The sequence below is a fragment of the Elephantulus edwardii genome, unplaced genomic scaffold, assembly GCF_000299155.1.
Source record: "Elephantulus edwardii isolate Elephantulus edwardi_28Jun2011 unplaced genomic scaffold, EleEdw1.0 scaffold00302, whole genome shotgun sequence".
NCBI classification, from domain to species: Eukaryota; Metazoa; Chordata; class Mammalia; order Macroscelidea; family Macroscelididae; genus Elephantulus; species Elephantulus edwardii.
The window spans coordinates 405,769-410,850 of NW_006400052.1; the positions used below are offsets into that span (position 1 = coordinate 405,769).

Genomic DNA, 5,082 nt, shown 5'->3' on the forward strand with positions numbered 1-5,082 from the left:
GGCACAGGATAGAGCAGGGTTTAGGGCTGTTGTACATAGGGTCGCTATGAGTCTCAAACGACTTGACGGCACATAACAACAACAACAACAACAAATGATTTACATATGAGTATAATAGATGGTGATGAAAATGTTAACATATTGTCATCATCTGATTTATTTTCTTCCTTCAAGGATTTGGATTCCTTAGTATATTTCTTTGCATCTTCTCGTATCTATTGGTACAATTTCATGTCTCACCAACCTAGCTGAGCTCTAGTTCAAAAGCTTTGCCCTTAACTTCTTCATATACAGTGTAAATTATTTTTGCAATTTCTTTAACAGGCAGGCTATTTCTTTCATCTGAAGCTTTTCAATTTCTGTCTTTGCAGCCTGCCTGGCTTTACCAGTAGCACAGCCCTAAGAACTATATGAAACACCCAAAAAGTAGAGTCGCATACCATCATTCACACTGTAAGAACCTAACAGGAAAGTTCAGCCAAAGGGTCCAGCAGCACTGTAGAGAGTATTTGCATGTGCCTACATGGCTACTCTGTCTGCAGGATGTTGCAGTGAAATGTCACAACTGAAGTTTGATGTAAAGTTCAAAGCTCCTTGTCTTGCTTTGTCTGCTGAAGAACAAGCATCTGCCAGCAAACTGCTACTGCCATTCCAACATGCTAAACAACATTTATTGGAATCGTTTATTGGAAGTCTTCCTAAAGTTTAAAAGAGACTAACTTTTCTAGCCCAAAGACAACACCATCTTTACACTTGCTCCCAACTGCACTGCTATTTTCCACAGCCTTCTTTGCATATTCAGCTTGAAAAACTTTCTTCCATCAGGTGAAAACGTAGAGGCTGATAGGTCATATCCGGTACTGATAGAGCTCATCATGATAAAACAACAGGGATGCATTGGGCTTCTGAAAACAATTTGTTTTCCCCAATTTTGGGGCTAAGATAGCAGAAAAGATGATTTATTGTGCACGTTACATCCTACCACAACAAAGCAGAGTTAGTCCAGAATATTATATGTCCAGGGCAGCAGGTCAAAAAGGGTCTGGTTTTGAAGGAGGAAGGAAGGTGGGCCTTTCAGAAGTATTCATGATGATTGAATGGTGATGAAACTTCTAGACTCCTGGAGGCCAGTACTCCCAGACAGGAGTATGCTGTCAAATTTGTACCAGCGTCCCCAGCCCGTGGCATTCTTTCCTTCTGTCTCTGTGGCGTCTGTGGGTGCGCATGCTGACATTTAGTTGGACCTCTGCCTCGTCTGTCTGCTGTCACGCTTCTCATTGCGCTTCACTTTTCCCTCCACTCAGCCCACGTGGTTCAGAAGTCTCAAACAAGATGGCACTAAAGTCAAGAGAGCCAATTTATTTAAATTCTGTATTTTTAAAAAATTGTTGTTGCTTGCAACTCATACAACAGCCCTAAACTCTGCTCTATTCTGAGCCAATCGCACTGTCACCAATACACCCATCCTGATTACCCCAGTCACGGAATCAACCCACCTCATAGAGGGCCTTCCCCTCCTGCGCTGCTCCTCCACCCTCCCAAGCATGACGTCCCTCTCCAAAGACCGATCTCTGCTTACAACATGTCCAAAGTATATTAGATGGAGCCTCAGAATCCTTGCCTTCAAGGAGCCACCCAGTTTAACCCTCTCCAGGATGAATCTGTTTGTTTTCCTAGCAGTCCTCAATACTCTTCTCCAGCACCACAGCTCAAAGGTATCAATTCTCCTTCTGTTCTCCCTAGTCATTGTCCAACTCTCTGACGCATAACAAGTGATTGCAAAGACCATGGCCTGTATCAGACATACCTTAGTCTCCAGAGAGACACCATTACTCTTCAGTACTTTGGAGAGGTCCCTAACAGCAGACTTTCCCATGGCAATACGTCTTTTAATTTCCTGGCTACTGGTGCCAAGAGTGTTGACTGTGGAGCCAAGCAAACTAAAGCTGTGAACAATCTCAGTCTCTTCACCATCCATCCTGATGCTGCCAATTGGCCCAGTGGTGAGAATCTTTGTCTTCTTGATCTTGAGCCTCAATCCATATTGAAGGCTATAGTTCTTGACCCTCTGCAGCAAGCTCTTCAGGTCCTCCTCAGTTTCAGTAAGCAGGGTTGTGTCATGTGCATAACGCAGATCCATGGCATAAATCAGGCACACATTAGTCCTCAAAATGCCATCTTAATGCATTTTAATATTTTAAGAAGATCATTTGAAGGAGCATTGGCCAGTGCAATGCAACTTTTGATTTCTTGATTGCTGCATCACTGGGTGTTGACTGTGGATCAAAGCAAAATTAAAACCTTACCAACTTAGTCTTTTCTCTGTTAATCATGATGTTGCCCACTGGTCTAACTGTGAGGATTTTATGCTGAAGTGTTATCTGAAATTGTATACTGAAGTGTATGGCTTTTTTGCTTTTTTTTTTTAATTGTTGTGTACCATCAAATCATATCTGACTAGCCCTGGAGGAGCTTACTCCTCCTTCTCCAGCAGAGCATCTGGTGGATTCGAACAGCGTGCCTTCCAGATTGCAGTGCAATGAAGTGTATAGCTTTTGACCTTCATCACTAAATATTCCAAGTCCTCTTCTTTTGAGCAAGCTAGGTTACACCATCTGCATATCATAGGCTATTGATGAAGCTTCCTCCAATCTTTTTTTTTTTCACTTTATTGCTTCTGTGTGTGTACCGTCAAATCCTATCTGACTGGTACAGGAGGAGATTGTCCCTCCTTCTCCAGCAGAGCATCTGGTGGATTCAAACCACGCACCTCTGGGATTGCAGTGCAGAGGCTTCCTCCAATCTTGATCTTGTGATCATCTTCCAGTTTGTTGGATTATTTGCTTTTCCTACAGATTGGATAAATAGGGTAAAAGGATACAACCCAGACATACCTTTCTTGATTTTTAAATGATGCAGAACTTCCTGTTCTATTCAAACTCTGTGTACAAGTTCTTGCTTATGAGACAATAAAGTGCTCTGGAATTCTCATTCTTTGCAGTGTTACCCATAATTTATTAAATTTATAGTCCATATGTTCTCATACCTTCAAAAAACACAGATAAATGTCTTTGTCTTCACAATTACTTGTTATGCATCAGAGAACTCGACAGTAACTAAGATGATAGAAAAAGAATCAATGTCTTTGAGTTTTGCTGCTGGAGAAGAGTACTGAACATACTATTGATCACCAAGAGAACAGACAGATCTGTCTTGGCAAGGGTCAAACCAAGTTCCTTCTTGGACACAAGGATTTTAAAGCTCTGTCTCATATACTTTAGGCATGTTGCCAGGAGGGACCAGTCCTCAGAGAAGGACATCATGCACGAAAAGGTGGAGGGACAGGACAAGAGAGGAAAACCTAGGATGAGATGGCTTGACACAGTAAATGGGTGTGTTGGAAATGGTGAGATTGGCTCAGGATAGGACATAGGGTTGCTTTAAGTTGCAGTGAACTCGATGACATATAACAAAAATCTTTTTAGTGTTACCTGCTTTAAGCCAAGATCCATCTGATGTTAGTATTGTTACCTCTCATTCCATGTCTTTTTCTGAATCTGATTTTAAGTTCTGGCAGTTTCCTGTTCATTTAGTGTTGCACTTATTTTTAAATTATTTTCAGCAATATTATATGCATGTGATATTAATAACATTGTTTTAGTATCTCCACATGCTTCTGGTTCATCTTTTTCGGATTGACTACAAATATGGATCTCTTCCAGTTGGTGGCCAGGTAACCATCTTCCAATTTGGGGCCCTAGACAAGTGAGCTCCTGCAACCCTGCATCCATTTGTTGAAACATCTCAGCTCCACCAGTTCCTAGAGCCCAATCACCAGTACCTCCAGTGCAACTTGGATGTCTTCCCTCAGTACTATTGGTTCTTGATAATATGCTACCTCCTGAAATAACTATTTTAACCATATTTCTCCATCCTAAGCATTGTATTTTCTTTTTATTTTGTTGTATTTTTTTAATGCAGTGTTGCACTTATTTCCCCCTCCCCCATCCACCTCACAATGTACACCTTGTTCCAGATTGTTGCCAACATACAAGCATTTTCTAAGGGAGAAAGTCCATAGCATGAATCACATTCCCCAAGATGTCTAGGACCATTAAACAAAAATCTTGAAAACACAGTTTTCTGCTTTGTTCACAATAGCAAAGAGTTGGAAACAACCCAAGTGCTCATCAACGAACAAATGGATAGGAAAGCTGTGGTATATTCAAATAATGGTATATTATGCAGCACTGAAAAACAAGGAACTAATGAAATATTATACAAAATAGGTGACCATGGAGGACATTACGCTGAGTGAAATATCTCAGTCACAAAAAGACAAATACAGCATAATGCTACTGTTATAAAACAGGACTAACATGGGGGTTGGAGGAAACTAAAAAAAGAGGGGATAAATAATGTACACTGAATTGAAACAGATGAAGGCGAGAACTGTTTAAAAGGAATTTATGATTACATATTATTGGTATGGCAAGAGTCCAGAATAAGAGCTGCATAGTAAAGTGGTCTGGGGAGGGGAAATTGTATAACAATGAAAGAATTTTTTTCCAAAGAAAAAAGTAAACTGGGAGGTGGGGGAGCAGGGAGGGAAATGTGCAACAATGAATGAGTGGAAATCCAAGTTCTTTATAAATTTTCATAAAAATCTCAATTAAAAAAATAAACAAAAAAACCCCACAGTTTCCCATGTTACAAAGAATTTTTTAAATATCTTTGATTTCCCAGCCAGACAGTATTACAGGATACTACTGTTGGGAAAATAATTTTAGAGTAATTTTATAGTACAGATAAGCCTCAATAATTATGAAAATGATGGTTCTAATTTCCCTTTTTAAAAAAATACTTCTAAGGGAGCACTGGTGGCCTAGTGGCAAGAAGCTGCACTGAAGTCCCAGAGGTGTGCGGTTCAAATCCACTCTGCTGGAGAGGGAGGGGCAATCTCCTCCTGTACTGTTGTTGTTGTTGTTATGTGCCGTTGAGTCGTTTCCGACTCATAGCGACCCTATGCACAACAGCCCTAAACCCTGCTCTATCCTGCGCCAACCGCACTGCCTCTGACAC

At 40.8% G+C, this 5,082-nt stretch overlaps 1 pseudogene; it reads right to left on the reverse strand.

Moving 5' to 3' along the window:
- LOC102845411 overlaps positions 1–874 on the reverse strand; it is an 18,570-nt pseudogene extending 17,696 nt beyond the window's left edge.
- Between the last annotated feature and the right edge of the window lie 4,208 nt (positions 875–5,082).